Source organism: Cupressus sempervirens, chromosome 2, assembly GCF_028749045.1.
Source record: "Cupressus sempervirens isolate cs-2001-9-10 chromosome 2, ASM2874904v1, whole genome shotgun sequence".
Classification (NCBI taxonomy): domain Eukaryota; kingdom Viridiplantae; phylum Streptophyta; class Pinopsida; order Cupressales; family Cupressaceae; genus Cupressus; species Cupressus sempervirens.
Genome location: NC_143119.1, coordinates 266,914,292 through 266,932,767, shown reverse-complemented (window position 1 = coordinate 266,932,767; position 18,476 = coordinate 266,914,292). Strand labels below are relative to the sequence as shown.

The 18,476-nt window shown below is 33.0% G+C and overlaps 1 pseudogene; it reads left to right on the top strand.

Moving 5' to 3' along the window:
* Positions 1-18,226, top strand: part of LOC149572078 (uncharacterized) — a 43,100-nt pseudogene extending 24,874 nt beyond the window's left edge.
* The last annotated feature ends 250 nt before the right edge of the window (positions 18,227-18,476 follow it).

Sequence of the window (18,476 nt, the reverse complement as noted above, 5' to 3'; positions counted from 1 at the left end):
GATGATGGCTTCCTCCAAAACTACTGAAGAGAAGAGTAGATCAAACAAGGAAGGATGTAGAACCTATTTTAAGAAACCAATAGTCTTCCCAAATGTGAGAGAGATCTCCTATAGATGTTGTAAAGAATAATCCACAATCACACCAATCTAGAAGGATTGATCATGTAGAGCATGGAGTTTAGGGTTAGAGTGGGCCCTCGCAATAACTATAGAAGACTCCTTAGCAAAGAGAAGCGAGAAATAATCATAAAAGTCTCCCACATCTACTGTGTGTGACTCCAAGAATAGAACTGAAATTTCTAGCAAGAAATCATCACTTGGAAGACCATGAGTACCGTGGAGTGCTGATGTACATGAATCTATCACTGCAGCAAAAGATAGAGTATTCGCCTCAAATAGAAGATGGATATCATCAATAATGTCTCCCACATCTTCAATGTGAGACTCCTGGAACAACTGTACAATGTCCTAAAGGAAGTCTTCGCATGAAGGTAGTGTAGGAAGACATAAAGTGTCTTGTTGCACTAAATCTGAAGCATCCGTGGCTAAAATAGGATTAGTAGGAGCAACAGGAGCTGGAGGTGTGATCTCATCTGAAGAGGAGTTAGCTAGAATCGATGGAAGAAGATCTTCTAGGAATGGAGGAATAGCTGGATCTCCATAATGCTCCCAAAGATACATCCATAAAACATATGGATCAGATGACTTAATTTTGAACGTCTTTTTTAGAACTTTATACTCCATATTGTGATAAAGAGTAGGAATAAGGAGGTCAACTTGATCAACAGTATACTCAAGATTTGGCGCATATGGTAGTACATTGTGCTAAGATAGATATCTGACCATAAGTTGACTCCATTCCTTATAGTTATCTGGTGTCAAGTAGATCAAATCTACCTCTTCCATGATGGACCAATCAAAGAAACCTCCAAAAAAATCAAGGAACCCCCCCTGAAAAAGATGTTGTTGGCACTTGAAAGCCACTTGCCAATTTAGGGCCTATTTCGTAAAGTACTATTTCTATCTACAAAACCTATAATGTGATTGTAGATCTGGAAAGTAGACAAAAAATATGCACTTTCAAAAAAAAAATGGAACTTGATTTGGAGTCCAGATGAGCCCGTACCAAGCATTTTAAGTGGCAAAATTTGAGATTTTGGAGTTGTAGAAAAATTCAGAAATAGAGATCTCAAACCACCTGCACCAATGTGTAGATCACAAAATCCTACCCCAAAACAAAAAAAAATTGCTTGCAAAAAGGAGTTCGTATGAGGAAGATATCGTTGTTTGAAAATCATTGTTGCTATTTTTTTTTTGAATCATCGCTGTGCCTCCAAAAAACAAATGGCTCTAGATTTTTCCTCAAATGTCTGATTTGGATGAAACAAAATCTGATCTGGGGGTTTTTGGACTTTTTGAATGTGATGCAAATATCAGATTTGCTCCAATAAGCTTTAATATTCACCTGCAAAAACTCTCTCCTATGGCCCTATGGCCAATTTTTTTTTAAAAAATAATGTAGATCCCAAAAAAATAGCAGAGATACAGATGAAAAAAATGTAGATCTAAAAATTAAATGTACAGATTTGAAATGATCATACCAATTTTGCATATCAATCCTTTAGGTGCCGGTTTGCAAATTTTTTTTTGCCTCACAATCAACTTTGGCCTAGGGTAGGCAACTTTGTAGCCGATTTTCATCGAATCAACATTTTGGATGCCATGGTAAGGTCAGATCTGGTTCTAGACACTTCAAATTTCTACAACACTCTAGATTTGGGTTGAGGTGATGAAGCAAGCATGGTCTCAAAATGGCTATGTGATGAGAAAGTCTCCAAGTTGCTCTGATACCATGTAAGAATTTTCCTAAGGGAAAGATTAACCCAGGAACTAAGAACTCAAACACAAGCACAACTATAGACCAAAAATGGATATGATCAATTAATAAGAGTATGTCTGAATACATTGCTTTATTCAGAATGTGATATTCCAATACACTAGGAGTGCCTGTATATAAAGGCCTCTCAAGAAGCACCTAGAATGTCTCTAGAAATAACCAGAAGATAAGACACCTAAGCACCTTATCCAAAATTCTAGATGAATGGATAAGAATGACAACGTGTCATATGTATGCAGAAGATTCTTGTGTTGTAGACAACATGTGCTTAAAAGAGGTGCAGACCCTTGTGATGTCATCAAGACAACTCTCAAGAGTGCACAAAATCCTAAGTGTCTCACAAATAAAATAATGCAAAATAATTAAATAATGCATTAACCTAAGTAAACTTAAGTAAGTGTAATAAGTAAATACTTATTTACACAAACAGTCCTTTTACTTTGAATTTTTCTCAAAACTCAGGTGATGTTAATTTTTTTTTGCATTCGATAGAGCCATTAGAGATGCCTCTTGAATATAGAGATACAAATATTGTGGGATTGTTAGCAAATAAGGTGGGGATTTTCATTAAACATGATTTGATTCCATTTGAACAAGTTTTTTTCCCAGTTAGGGTTTTTATTCTCTTGAGTAACCAAAAGCCAGTTCTAGCATTCATTGTATGTCATTTGAAATGGGGGGATTGGAGGCAAAAAAAATTAGTTCAAGGGATAGAAGTCATTGAAAAGTATGCATTGTCTTTAGGGCATTTTAATTTAGATTGTCAAGGAGTTGTCAAAATAAGCTTATGGTATGTGAAGATCATGCAATTGTGGTGGAGAAATGTAAGTTTTGTAGGATGTTGAATTAAATGAATTAGAAACTAGAGTAGCACAAAATAATATTGTTGGGAGTACAGTTGGTTTTGAGTTAGATTTGGGGAAATTAGGAGTGCCATTATCCCCATAGAAGGAAGTGCAACAGAACTTTGGGAAACAAGGTTTTCTTTAAAATCTAGAGATCGATAGTGATTCAGATGAGGGAGTTTGTAATAGGATTGTGTTCATTAGTAGTTAGGGATAGGATGAAGTTAGCTTAGATGAATCAATGTTCTCCTCTTTTGTTGGAAATTCAAGAGACATGCAGAATAAGGTGCAATTAAGGGATATGAACCATAGTCCTCAACATTCTTCCCTGCTAGATAAATTTATAGAGGTTGATGAGAATAGACAACAAGTATTACTTACCAGCGGGTTGGAACAATGTCATTTTTCTCAATAGTTCCCATTATATATTTTAGTAGTTAGTTTTAAAGATCAATTTACATTTATGGCTTATGCTGAAAAAGTTCATAACATTACATATCAGGATATAATTTACAAAGGATTGATTGTTAAGGAATGTCACCTAGAAAAATGGAACAAGAGAGATGGTCAATAGCAGTTATAGTTATGCATCAAGTTATGTTTAATAACTAATCTTTGGAGATGTTTGTTCTAGCATGCCAGGAGACTATGAAGGAAGTCAAATTGGGTAAAATGTGGAGTTAGAAATTCAAAATTTGGCCCAAGAGATATCTAAATTTTTGGTTTATGAACAATTCTAGTTAATTGCAGATGAAATTATGAAAGAAGATAAGTCTCAAGAATCTATGCATGTTTTTGATGAAGATACTTTGGCAAATGGGGATTTAGAGAGTGATCAAAAAATTAGTATAGAACTATTAGAAAAAGGTACTCAGTTTAGGATGGATGGGTGTGATTCCAAATTTGACCTCACACAAACCTTTTCAATAAAGTAGTCACTCGGAGAAAAAATTCTGGTGTCATGTACACCCAAGACTCATCGAATAAAGAGTAAAATCATTAAATAAGAGGAAGAAATTATGGTTGATATCTAGTCTACATTGGAAGACAAATTTCAAATAGTAAAAAGAATAACTAGAAGGACTAAGTGTCCTCTAGTAAAAGGATGAAGATTATCACATGGAATGTCAAGGGTATTAACACTCCTGAAAAAAGAGGTAGGATTAAAAAACTTCTTGATGATTTGAAAGAAGATATTATTTTACTCCAAGAGATAAATTTATTAGATTATAAATATTAGGAATCAATTACTAAATGGAAGAATTGGAAATCTAACCATTGCCCAATAGTGGGGCCTTGGGAGGATTAACTACTTTGTGGAATCCAAGGTTAGTATCTGGTAGTTTGGTGGATGAAGGTCTAGGATGGAAATGTTTTAATTTTCAACATTTTTCCATTTCTATGGTTATTATAAATGTTTATGGTCCAACAAGTGCTTCAGATAAACTAAAGTTGTGGAATGTGATTTCTAATAAGCTCATTTCTTTATCAGAACAAAACTATATTATTGGAGGGGATTTTAATGCAATCATGAATAATAAGGAGAAACAGGGAGATATCTTTCCATCCATGAAAGTTATGGAAGAGTTTCATAATTTTATTGGTTTAAATGAATTGTTTGAGGTTGGGATGTCTAATGGTTGTTTCACATGGCATAACAAAAGAGATGATTTCCTGCAAATTTCCAAAAAACTTGATAGGTTCATTTTAGCTCAAGCCTAGAAATTAACTTCTATTAAATTTTCATCATAAATATTATCTTTTCTCAGTTCTAATCACTTTATGGTATCTTCAATTTTATAAAATAATGTGGTTTAGGCCTTGTCAAAGTAGAAATCTTCTTTTAAATTTGAAAGAATGTGGCTAAGACATCCTTAATTTCTACCTTTAATTAGATAGTGGCGGGTTAGTGCTCTAAAGGAAAAGGGTAATAGAATGTTTCATTTTTACAAGGAACTTCAACATCTTAAAGCCAAAATTAAAATATGGAATAAACAAGTGTTTAAAAACATTTTTGAGGAGAAGAATGTAGTACAAAAGGAATTGGAAGTGATTAATGAGGAAATTATTAGTTTTGGAATGAACTCAAATTTATTCTTCATCCAAAAAGAAAAATATTCACACTAGGTGGAGCTTTGCAATAGGGAGGAAGAATATTGGAGGCATAAAGCTAGATTGATGGCTTAGTGATGGAGATCATAAGAATAAACAAGTGTTTAAAAACATTTTTGAGGAGAAGAATGTAGTGCAGAAGGAATTGGAAGTGATTAATGAGGAAATTATTAGTTCAGGAATGAATTCAAATTTATTCTCCCTCCAAAAAAAATAGTCACACTGGGTGGAGCTTTGCAATAGGGAGGAAGGATATTGGAGGTAGAAATCTAGAGAGTTATGGCTTAGTGATGGAGATTGTAATACAAAGTTTTTTCATGCAACAATGAGTTAGAGGAAGGTAACTAAATCTATTTTCTTAATTATTGAACAATAGTTGAGTAAAGTCATAAAAGATGAAGTAAGCATTAAAGTGAAAGGGGTTAAGTTTTTTTAAGGAGCTTCTGAATCCTTCAATAAATATGGAGGAAAGTGACGACCAAATTAGCTCCTTCCTAGAAGTTGTTCCAAGTATCATTAGAGAGCAAGATAACTCTAAACTTATGAAACCTTTTTGTTTGGAGGTAATTTGGAAAGTGGTTCAATCTTTTCTTCTTGATAAAGCCCCTAGTCTAGATAAGTTTGCTGCTGTCTTTTTTCTAGAAATGTTGGGATGCTCTAGGTTGGGATTTAGTCATGGCTTTAGAGTCATACATAAGGAAGGGCATTATGCTTCAAAATTTTAATCCTATCTCTTTGTGTAATACCATTTATGAAATCTTCACTAAAGCCATTTATTCAAGATTACAATATATTTTGCCTAGAATCATCTCTTTAGAATAGGGAGGTTTTGTGCCTAGTAAAGAAATGTTAGAAGGGGATATCATGGCTCATGAAACTCTTCATCACATTAATGAGCATCATATTCCTTCTTTTTTTATTAAACTAGATATGATGAAGGCTTATGATAGGGTTAAATGGTCTTTTCTTATGAAACTCTTGGAGAAATTTGGTTTCAACAAGGTTTGGTGTAAATGAATTAAAGCTTGTGTATCAAGGGCTTAATTTTTAGTTCTTATTAATGGCTCCCAGGAGGCTTACTTTAAATCATCACAAAGAATTAGGCAACATGATCCATGATCACCAACTTTATTCATTTTGATGGCAGAAGCTTTTAGCAGGGCTATATTTAAACCATAATAGTTGGAGCTTTGGGAAGGTATTCATTTTGGAGGCAAGGATCTGGCAGTTACTCATTCATTATTTGTAGATGACACCTTGTTGTTTGGATTAGCTAATGTGAAGGAAGCCAAGCATATAAAGTACATTTTGGATCAATACACAAAATTCTTAGGTCAGAAGATTAGTGTTACTAAATCAAAAAAAATTATGTTCTATACTAGTATTGGTATTGCAAAGAAGATTAGAAAGATTCTGGATTTTGAGGAGGATCAGTTGCCCTCTACATATTTGGGTGTCCCATTCTATATGGGTAATAATAAACTCTCTTACTAGAAAAGAATTATTGGAAGAATCAAAGCTAGAACAATGTCTTGGAAGGTGAAATGGTTGTCATTGTCTAGAAGAATTCTTTTAATTAAGTTTGTTCTTGTAGCTATTCCCAATTATGAATTCTTTGTGTTATCAGCTTTTAGTAGTATCATTAAGTAGATTAAAGGTATTATTCAGGATCTATTATGGATGGAGAACATGTCAAGTGCTAGATAGATTCTATTAATTTCATTAAAGGAAATGTCCTTTGAGAAATTTGAAGGTGGGATAAATTTGCCAAATCTGACTTTAACAAATAAAGCTTTTGGTGAGAAGTTGATATGGTTTATGTATGAGAAATTTGATGAAAAATGGTGTAGGATCATGCAAAGGAAATACACAAATTCATCAGAGCCTTCTAGAATTTTTACTATAGAGCAGTTACCTAAAGGTTCAACAGTTTGGAATTTTATGGTAGATTCACAAGAATTGGTCACTAGATATTTGTCTTGGAAAATTAATAATGGGGTTAAGGAACTTTTTTGGGATGACTCATGGAATGGTTTCCCACTTTTATGTAAATCTCAATACTTTAAGGCTTGGAGTCAAATATTTTGTGCTGAATGGTGGTCACATGTTGCAAATTACTTCTAATTTGTAGACCCAGTCTTAGGTTGAATCACTTGGATAAGCCCAAAGAGTTTACCAATTTCAAAATAGATCAAAAATGACTTTGTAAGAATATCTAAGACAATAATTGTCTTATTATGTAATTAGCAAGATGAGGTGATTTGGGTCCCTCAATAGGAGGGGAGATACTTGGTGATGTTGGGCTATATAGCTGCTAAAAGTTTAGATGTTGGCAACAAGATGTCTAGGGCATTCAAATTTTGCTGGAATCTAGTTATTTTTCCAAACGTAAGTTGTTTTTCTTGGTTGGACCTTAAGAAGAGAATTTTGACTAGGGATAAATTAAAAAAGTTGAACATTGTGCAAAATCTAAAATGTGTTTTGTGTTTGGAGGAAGAGAAGTTAGTTGATCATCCTTTCATTTAATGTAAAGTGGCTCAACAATGTTGGGTCTTCATTCTTTAGAAATTAAATTTCATAATGCCTCTACAAAATACATTATGGGATATGTTCCAAGATTGGCCATGCTCAAAAAATTATTCCTTTTACTCTTGTATTTGGAAATGTATTCTAGCACTAGTAATTTGGGCTTTATGGTGGGATAGGAATAAGTGAATTTTTAGAAATCAAAAATTGAATATAGAAGGAGTGTTGTCAACTTTAGAATCTATAGTGGGGGAAGTAGTGTTGGCTTATGTTAGAAGAACCTCTGAGCACCTAATTGTTAAAGGTTGGGATATTGCATTGTCAAATAGATGGATTAATTTACCCTCCCCATGCTATAATTTCATTGCTTTAGGTCTTCATGTTAAATTGAATGTGCAGAATATGAGGCAGATCCCTCCAAAAGTGGGAGTTTGTAAGATTAATTTTGATGGATGCTCAAGAGGTAATCCTAGGGTTTTGGGGGTTAGGGTGTGTATTAGAAATCATGAAGGTCAGGTGGTGGAAATTTTGGCTCAAAAGTTACCAGTAGGTACTAACAATAATGTAGAATCCATGACACTTTTTTTTAGGAATAGAATTGGCACTTAAGATTAGAAAATATTCATATTGAGGGTGATTCAACACTTATAATCAAATAATGTTTAAAAAGAAATACAAGGAATTGGAAGTTTGGGTATATTTTGGAAAATGCTTGGTCAATTATTGATAGTTTTAAAATAGTTTCTTTCTCTCATACCTTGAGACAAGGGAATCAAGTTGTAGACAATTTGTCTAATATTGGATGTGACTTATAGGGTGTAGAGATGAGGATCACAGAATTTGATTTTGGAAGTTTCTAAATTTATATAGGTTAATAGAGTTGGATCAACACATTTTCTAATCTATGGTGTATTACTATTTTTTAGGTAATGATGGATGTTTGTTGTGAAAACATGTGAATTATTTTAGAGGTGGGATACAATATTGATTGGATTTTGTAAAGATGATTACTAGGTATGAAAATCATTCTTATGTACAATTTTAGTGTGTACTTCCTTTAACTTGTTGATTTGGGAACTATAAAGGTTAATGTAAGTGCAAACAAGATTTGGGAGTAGATTTGGAGTTATTGGTGGAATGCAAGTAGGTTGAGGAAGTACATTTTGTAGAATTAGTTACTAGCATGTGATTTATTTATGGTAGGTTTGCTTGCATTGCTACTCATTTATGGTAGGGCAAGGAGGAAAATTTAAGTGAATATAATTATGCATCACTTGTACGAAGAAGGTTTATGTATGCAGTTTTGTATTGGTAAGTCATCTTTGAGTAGTAAGTTGTTGGTGGGTTCTAAGTATTTGGGAAATGGTGCTTATGGAAAATCAGAGAATTTATTTTAGAGTTTTCATTTTGGGGAAAGACTGTAAAATTCCATGGTTAGGTTGAGTGTTAGAACATGAGATTAAGGAAGTCTTTAAAGTGAACTATGTAGTCTGTTAGAGGTGTTTTACAAAAATTCTTGGTCAAGATGTTCTTTATTCATCTCGGTCGAGAGCCATTTTACCATCACAAATTATATCCTTGTTCTTTACCTATATTGTAGACCTTTAGAATTTGAGCATGGTGGAGTTCCTTGCAGATAAGGTTGAAGTGGTAGCTTGATTAAGAAGGAAGAAATCAAGATTGCTCTATGAAATTATGATGTTATAGTGGGTTTGGCACCTTTCGCAAGGGTGTCTGGTTTTCACCAGGATAGAGGAAATGTAGAGTTTTTACAATTTCTAGCATCTTTTTCCAAAGCTTTGGGGGATGGAAGTTTAGGCCAAGTGGAGCATATAATCGAGTGTTACAGAGGAGATTTAACATCACAAGTTGTTGAAGATTTAAAAGGTAAAGTGAGGGCAATTAATGAGCTTATAAAGCATGATCATGAGGAAAAGGGAAGTAATTATGTGGTAATGGAATAGAATGTGCCTTCAAGGGTTTAAAATAGGTAGTGTGATAATATTATTCAAATTGACAACCCAATGGGGAAATTAGAGTTGATGGCAGGTGATGATCTAGCACTGATGGGGTGGGAGCCATTTTAACTGATTGTCTACCTATCAATTTTGTATTAGATGAGCATTTTGGTTGTTTGTGCTCGATTCCAGTTAGTGTTGTTTTCCATGGGTAGTTGGTGGTATATATCAGGTTGTATATATCAAGATTTTGATGAGGTTAAAGTTACATGTGTATTATTAGGGTACTGGTTATGAGCATGTCAATAGTATCATTTTTTGGCCTATGCTTGTAGTTTTTTGGTTACAAGGAAGGGTTTGGATCGTAGTTTGACCTTTTGAGGTATTAGATTTTGGAGATTTTTTGATACTAAAAATTTGTATAGTTTTTTTGAGTGATAAGTGTAATAGCACGACTATAAGGTTTCTAGGTTCTATAAACTTAGTGCTTGTCCTTGTATTGATGTGTACGTATATTACACTTTAGGTTGTAATTGGTAATGAATGAAGGGTTTCTTGATGTTTTCTTCCCTTTACAAGCCATTGAACCAGATTTTATATTAATAAATATAATTTTAGTGGGTTACCACTTTTTGCCTTAAAAAAAAAGTTTATAAGAAGCAAATGAACAAAGACCATACAACCCAAATACAAACATCAATTCTAGAAGGTAGATGAATTCATTTAAAGGCCAACTGTGAGGGGATAGAGAAGGAGAGCTTGTGTACAGTCACAAGAATAAAAAAATACAAATTTTAGCAAAGAACATATCCTAGCCATACCAGAGATGAAAAAATACAAGAGACATATATGAAACATTCATTGCAGAAGTGATAATGACAAAACCATATAATTCAATGTGTAACTCATCTACTATAAATATCAAATAAAAGACATTCAATTCAAACTCACCACAAAAAAAGTCTCCAGTCAAAGAGTTTGTAAGAATCAACAAGTGAAGGGTAAATCTCAACTCAAATAAGACATTTGCGAGGAAGATATTAAGAGAGTTGAAAACAATAAAAAGAATAGCATAGATTATTAAAGACATATTCGAATTTATTCATAAGAAAAAATAGAGAAAATACTCTCAGGGATTTTGACACACATACATTGGAATTTTATATATAATGAACATGATTTTTAAAGTCAATCTGATACAAAGAGAATGTAGTCACCTAATAATGAATTCATGTTAGTAAAACTATATCTACTTCATCAATGAGTGAGGATATACAAACATCAGTGCCCAAAAGCAATGAAAATAGTATTGAATAAAAATATATATTATTAATTACAACAAATTATAATCAAAATCACACATGATTCATGAATAATCATATATATATATATATATATTTCAAAGTGTTCAATCTAAGAATATGGTCTATTATCAACATTAGTTACATGTTGAATGAAGTATTGTAGAAGGTGCAATCTCAACTACCTAATCATGTCCAAGGAATCTACACTATAGAGGCATACTCCACCTACTAGGCTGCCTACATACCTATAGCCATAGGATCAAGACCCTTGAACTACTCACTCTAGAGAATATTTAGTTCTGGTTTCTAATTTTTTTGATGTAACTATATTCCTATAACCACTGGTGAGCTTTATTCACCTAATACAACTCTTCGTCATTATACACCCACTTGGCAAAATTAGGCAATTTTCTATAATTACAATACTGTAATACCCTGGTGCAACCTTTGTGTTGTAGTTTATAGTTTAAGGTTAACCTATATACATCATAACTCATTCCTTATATAGTTATGTTTAAAAGCTTGTGACAATAATCAATGTGTCTAAATAGACTAGTCAAGTTAATCTTGAAATATAGAGTTTAGCCTTCTATTTTCAATAGCCAGATACTAGGTAATATAATGTTTAGAGGTAATGTCATTGTGGTTTGGAGGTAATTTTTCATGTTTATAGGTAATGTCATTGCGGTTTAGAGGTAATTTTCATTGTTTAGAGTGTAAGGTCATTGTGGCAATGACAATAACTTTAGTGAAGAGTTGAGTGTAAGGAGTTACTACCCTAAACCTATGCTACAAATTTGTAATCAACCTAGCTAATCAGAAACTAGACCAATTTAACTAGGTTATGGCTTGTTTCTTTCTAAAAATATCTCCTATGATATGTTTTTCTAAAATTTCTTGTGAACTTTACCCATTTTTCTTGGTCTGCATTATTCTTGTGTAGGATCTTGAGCTAAATCACTTAGCACGGGTTGAGTGAGTTTTACTGTTTTATTATTTGGATTTTGGAATATGGGCTTTATTTTATCATTTGCTTTGTTCAAATCATGATTTTAATGAAGTAACAAAGTAGTTTTTAGGGTGGAAAGGACTATCTAATGAAGAGGAAACTAGAAAACTTGAATGTTGAAATGCTGAAATGAAATCTATCAAGGATTAGCCACATATGGTAGAGTTACAACACAATGTAAAGTTTATTTTAGCTACAAACCAAAAAAAAAACATGATATAAACCATTCCCCATATGTTTTGATTGTAGAGATCTATGTGAGAAAAAGGGTGGAGAGCTTTGAATGTTGGTGGATATTTTATTTACGTTCCCTTATGATTATTGCATTTGATTGTTGTGCCCTTATGATCTCTGCATTTCATTGTCATGCACTTGGTGGAGATCAGTGGAGATCTAGGATTTTGTTGTCATGCCCATTTGATCTTTGCATTTTTTTGTCAAGCCCTTGTGATCTTATTGCCCTTGCTCTATTATTTTGTTGTCATGTTGTGCCCTTTGCATCTCACTACAACATTTGGGGTCAAATTGTGATGGTAGTGTAATTTGTGGTGTTTAGGCCCAAATGTAGTAGTGCTTGCTCTATGATTTTCTTCAAGGGGAGAAGAGGTACCTATGTAAATGTTCCTTTCTTTTCCTTCTAAATATGCATCTCTTTATATTTCCACCAATAGCTAATCACAAGGCACAACAATGATATGTAGAGATACATACACACACACACACACACACACACACACACACACACACACACACACACACACACACACACACACACACACACACACACACACACACACACACACATAATACATACATACATACATCTGCATATGCAATTTTATCACCTTGGAAAACTATATTTGATCTTTATTCAATCACTAAGAGATAATATAAGTTGTCTGTACAGATTTATGCATACATAGTTTGGACTGAATAGTTTTGATTGAATTTGTCTAAGTAGAGTGAGTCTACTCATGATAAACAAAGATCAGAGGCTATGTAGGTATTCAGACTCTATCCTTGGTATTACTCATATTTTTTGATATCTCATTTTACCTGATATAACCATTAAAACATCTATATCATTATCTAGATGGACTATAAAAATAGCATTAGGATATGCTATAGTAACCACGCCATCAATAGTGACAAAATTATTTTTGGAACTCTTTTTTTTTCTAGATTTTCACTAAATTATAATATTATTAACTTTGTTATTACCTAACTATGACATTAGATTTATAAAAGAGAAGAATCATTTAATTAAATAGAAGAGGTTTATTTTTTATTTTTTCATTAATATCTTGACAAGGCTGTCGACTGTTGTTGCAATCTTCTCAGGGTTGGTCTCCTTAATGTTTTGAACTTTAGGTAGATATTCCCTAGTAGTTTCATGTTCCTGTTCCTATTCCTCATCATCTATATTATCATAATGTGTTACTTCCTCCACCATCAGCTTTGGTAACACAAGGTATCTCTTCAATAATTGCAATATCTACATTTTCTACTAGTCCTACTATTTCTACTATTATTTCTATTCCTACCATGCAATTAATAAGTACAAGGATAGTTGAGACCAAGCCTCAACCAAGTATAAAAGTTTTGAGTAAAAGCAAAGAAAAGGAAGAAGAAATTGATCTTGATGACCTCGAAGATAATCATACCAAATTGGTATATCTCCAATCTTAATCCTGATTAGATGCATATATTTGGAGAACTTCTTTAGAAGAAAGATAAGCAATAGAGGCTTAGAGAGGAAAGAAATAAAGAATTTCAAGTGCTTGAAGATGCTAAGAAAATTCTTGTAGAGGCACTCAGCAAAAAGGTTGATACTTCTCACCTAATTTTGGATCAGTTAACAAAAGTCATCTAGAAATTCAATGAAGATATGAATGGACAAGAGAATTGTTGCAGAGAGCAAAGAAGAAAGTTGAGAATAAAGTTTTGGAGCTAGTAGCATAAAATATTACAATTCATCAAGTAGACTTGTCTACTATTCTAGGCTCATTGGAAACCTCTTGCAACAATGTGACTTCTTTATTTGGTAAACTCTATGACACTTCCATTTTCACCAAAGAAATTAAAGATAAACTTTCAAAGATTGATGAAGATCTAAAGGCAAGTGCACAAAAGTTGCAACTTGACCTGAGATACAACTCTTCCCGCTATACAAAGATTAGAATTTTAACCAATATGTAGCCAAAATTTCTAAAAGAAGATGATAGGATAAGAGCTACACTTTTAGACATAGAGGGCACAATTCTCCCAAATATGGATGCATTTTAGAAACATAGTGCACATGCTAAAACCCTCATCCATGATAACAACTTCTCTATTTTAGACCACATGATAGAACTATCAACAAAATATTAGGTTGCATTGCACATAAGCAAGGTGTTGTAAGAAAATTGGGACAAGACAATGGCATCCTCTAGCAACAAGAATAGGAAAGGTTCAGAGATGATAGTTCAAGGTGTGGAATAGAAGGTGCCAAACCTTAAGTTGAGTCTAACTATTGTAGAAACCCTAGATCCAAGCAGAGCACAATCTCAAATTCCATCCAAGGTACTATTGATTAATTATATTCATTTTCATTTTTTATGTGCTATTCAAGATATTGAAATACATGAAATCTTTGAGAAGCTATGTATGAATGGCATATTAAAACTAGAGCATCAACACCTTGAAGTTAAGGGTTTGAATCACATTCCTCACATGCCATGAGACTTTCAAATCAAATGGATAAGATTTACCCTCAGCCATGTGCATAATGGCAAGTTGTGGTTGGATCAACCTTTTGTAATAATGAAGAAAATGATTCATAAGATTATAGGTCTGCCAATGCTAACCAAGATAACAATGACTAAAACCCTAAGTTGGGTCAAGCTAGAAAAGAAAACCATTGCCAAGTGGGATGGAAGGGGAATGAAGATTAGTTGTGTCATAGATATAGAACTAAATTTTGGTATACATGTCATTTCACATTAGATATACAACTCGAGAAAATTGAACAATGTATCATGTGAAGCAATGAATCTTGCATTCAAAGTATTCAAGAATAATATGATGTTTGACCTAGCTAAGTTGATGTTGAACCAGTTCAACAAGAATATGGAGAGCATAAGAACTTCAAATAACAACCCTTGTAAGTTTGGTTCACTCTTAACTTGTCTATTTTTCTTTGTGCAAAAGGTATTCCATCAAAAGGTGCAATACTTCAAAGAATAATCCTTGTAAGTTTGGTTCACTCTTAACTTGTCTATTTTTCTTTGTGCAAAAGGTATTCCCATCAAAAGGTGTAGTTGTGTGGAGAAAAGATGTACCTATTCTTTATCAAATCAATGAATACATAGTAGAACTAGGAGAGAACTATGCTAGTATAATGGACAACTATTTTGATGAATTTAAGGACAAGATGAATAATAGATTTAGAATCACTAAGAAAAATTTTGAAGACTACAACGATGGTATTTGTTTCAAGATTGATTGTGCTAAAGTGTACATAAAGAAATAAGGCCAATAATTGTATGGGTCAAGCTTCTAGGTAATGAGATTAATATAGATGAAACCAAGGATATCATTCAAGTATTATTAAATGAACCTATTGATCCAAAAGTTGCGTACTTTGGCACATATAAAGAAGAAAAATCAAGAATAACACTTGAGATAAAACTCCCTCAAGCAGTCAACAAAGGGAAAAATAGGAAAGCAAAGTTCAAACAAACTAGCAGCACACTCCTTTTGACTGGAGGTAAAGGAGATGACATTAAGGAAGATGATGTAGAAGATGAAGAGAAGTCAAAAGAAGAAGAGCCTATAAAGAAGAAAGGTAAGGTTATTTTAACCAAACCTACAAAATCATCCATTGTAGTGTTTATAAAGACAAAAACCAAAAAGAAATTGAGGATGGGTGAAGAAGAAAAGGATACAATTTTCAAGAAGCCTCCACCCACCTTTTAGAAAAGATTGAAAGAAATAGATTCAAGAGCCGACATAACAAACTTTAAAGCATTAAGGTATGAAACCAAAACTATAGAGCAGAAGAAGCAAGTTGAAGACATGGTAATGTCTAAACTAGGAAAATGGAAATACCCTCCAGATCAACTTACTCAGCAAATTCCAAATGAGTCAATGGAAAATATTATACCAAGATGGGAGCATGCAAGAGAAACTACTAAAGACATTTATGAGTAGACCCTGAGGAAACTTATGCCAATCTTAAGTGATAAAGAGGTGAAAGAATCCTTAAAGAAGAATGAAGAAAAGCTTACATTGAGGTTCAACAATTGTTTGATATTGATTAATGACATTGAAAGGAATTCCACCAACACATGTAAAAACTTTTATAATCTTCATAAGCAAAGTGATTTTTTTATCAATGTCAATGACAAGGAAGATGATGGTGAACATGAAAAGGATGATGAAGAAATAACACATTATGATAATATAGATGATGAGGAATAGGAACAAGAATAGGAAGCTACTAAGGAAGATGCACCTAAAGTTAAAAAAATTAAGGAGATGGACCTTGAGATGATTATAGCAGAAGTTAATAGCCTTGTCAAGTCTAAACACCTCCATAGCCTCTGATGTTCTCAATAAAGTATATGATTGGTTCGAAGAGTGTCTTGAGATTTAGGGGATTGCTGATGATATCACTAGTAAATATGTTCCTCCTCATGTGAATATATTTTATTGTCTAGGGGGAATCACACTGACTTCTTTTTTGGTACAAGTAGCTACCAGTTTTGCTATGACCTTTTACTATCGCCCCACCATTCTAGAAGCTTTTGCCTCTATTCAATACATAATGACTGAAGTGAAATTTGGCTGGCTAATCCGATCGGTCCATCGGTGGTCGGCAAGTATGATGGTTTTAATGATGATTTTACATGTATTTCACATTTATTTAACAGGTGGATTCAAAAAACCTTACGAATTAACTTGGGTTACGGGTGTAATTCTAGCCATATTAACTATATCTTTCAGTGTAATCGATTATTCTTTGCCATGTGATCAAATTGGTTATTGGGCAGTCAAAATTGTGACCGGTGTGCCTGAGGCCATTCCGTTAATAGGAACTCCTTTGGTAGAGTTATTACGCGAAAGTGATAATGTGGGCCAATTGACCTTAACTCATTTTTATAGTTTACACACTTTCATATTACCCCTTCTTACTGCTGTATTTATGTTAATGCATTTTCTAATGATCTGCAAACAAGGTATTTTAGGTCCTTTATAAAAAGGAAATCTACATTTTGAATCAGTATTGAAAACCTATTATTTTCTTTCTTTCTAATAGATCATTGCCGCGAAAAACATGTTTCTCAGATTTCTCCTTTCAATTATTAAGTATTATTAAGTATTAAGTATATTTAATACAAAGAATTGAAGTAGATACTGATATCAAATGGAGAAAATGGATTATGGGAGTGTGTGACTTGAACTATTAGTTAGGTCGTGTAGATCAATTTATAGGATCTTTCATATAAAGATTCAGATCGAAATGTGTCTCTATCCCAATTTTCTTTCCAAAAATAAGAGGTTTAGAACCTGGGCAAAAGGAAAACACTTTTTTATGTTATAAGAGAATTATTTCTATGATCTAATCCGAATTAGGCTTCGTGAGATCTAGGTAATAGTAATAACATTTTAGAACTCAAATTTATTACTTAAATTTATCCTTTCCTTTTCATAGTATAAAAATGCATGCATTTCCCTTGCATTTCAATATGGTAAATTATCGGAGTAAAGGAAGGGATCTAAAGAAGGAAAAAGGCCAGATCAGTAACAAGTCAATACCTTGTATGCAAAATACACTGTGAGGGTCTAGATAAACACAGATTACAAGGAATAAGATGATCCAAAAGGCATATTGATCATGATCAAATTCGTGAGCTTACTTGGATACTGAGCATAAAAAAAAAAAATTATGAATTTTCCATAGATCTTCTTAGTTATACTGATTCTAATGATACATCGTTCATCATTTTTATTTTAACTATTGCTCGAGCCTGATGATCAAAATTGGCATGTCCAGTTCTTTCAGGAGATAGATTCATTCATAAAAATCTACTTATCCCAATAAAAAAGAAACCTGACTTGAATGATCCTATATTAAGAGCTAAATTAGCTAAAGGCATGGGACATAATTATTATGGTGAGCTCGCTTGGCCCAATGATCTCTTATATATTTTTCCAGAAGTTATTTTTGGTACTATTGCATGTACCGTAGGTTTAGCAATTCTAGAACCATCAATGATTGGTGAACTGGAAAATCCATTTGCAACTCCTTTGGAAATATTACTCGAATGGTATTTTTCCCCATATTTATAATACTTCGTACAGTACCTAATAAATTATTAGGTGTCCTTTTAATGGCTTCAGTACCTGTAGGACTATTGACAATTCCTTTCTTGGAGAATGTGAATCAATTCCAAAATCCATTTCGTTGTCCAGTAGCTACAACAATATTCTTAATCAGTACCGCAGTAGCTCTTTGGTTAGGTATTTACGCAATGTTACCTATCGATGAATCTTTAACTCTAGGTCTTTTCCAATTTGATAGAAATTAGAATATCTTAATATAGGGGAGGAGGGAAATCTTTTGTTTATATATCTAGGGAGTAGTTGCTTTAAGATAAATGGTCTCTCCCTAGATATATGTTTTTTAAAATGCTTTTATTTCTAATATTATTACTACTATTTTTATAATTACAAAATGGTCAAAAATTCTTTTCATATTGACTTTCTAGAAGAACTTAGTAAAAAGGGGTCATGAATGGGGAGAAAAAATAGAACTATTATAAGTCTAAACCGTATTCC